Raw genomic sequence first — 380 nt, forward strand, 5'->3', positions numbered from 1 at the left:
GGTCCCTCGTGTCGCGCTGTGTCCCCTCCGTGTCCCTCGTGTCCCCTCCCGGGTCCCTCGTGTCGCGCTCTGTCCCCTCGTGTCCCTCCCGCTCTTCAAGGCCCCGCGTTTCCCGCGGTGTTCGCGGCCGCCCTGTCCCCCCTCGGTGTCCCCGGTTCCGCCCCTTGTGTCCTCTCGGTGTCCCCTCACCGGCTGTGACCCTGTTCCGACCCTGTGTGTCCCCTCGGTGTCCCCTGAGTGTCCCTCCTGTTCCAACCCCGCTGTCCGGGTGTCCCCGGTATTGCCGGTGTCCCTGTCACTGTCGCAGGGAGGCGCTGGCCGTCAGCGGGAGGTGACACTGTCCCTGTCACACTGTCCCTGTCACACTGCCCCTGGTCCCC

This window comes from Geospiza fortis, unplaced genomic scaffold (genome assembly GCF_000277835.1).
Source record: "Geospiza fortis unplaced genomic scaffold, GeoFor_1.0 scaffold2674, whole genome shotgun sequence".
Taxonomy (NCBI): Eukaryota; Metazoa; Chordata; class Aves; order Passeriformes; family Thraupidae; genus Geospiza; species Geospiza fortis.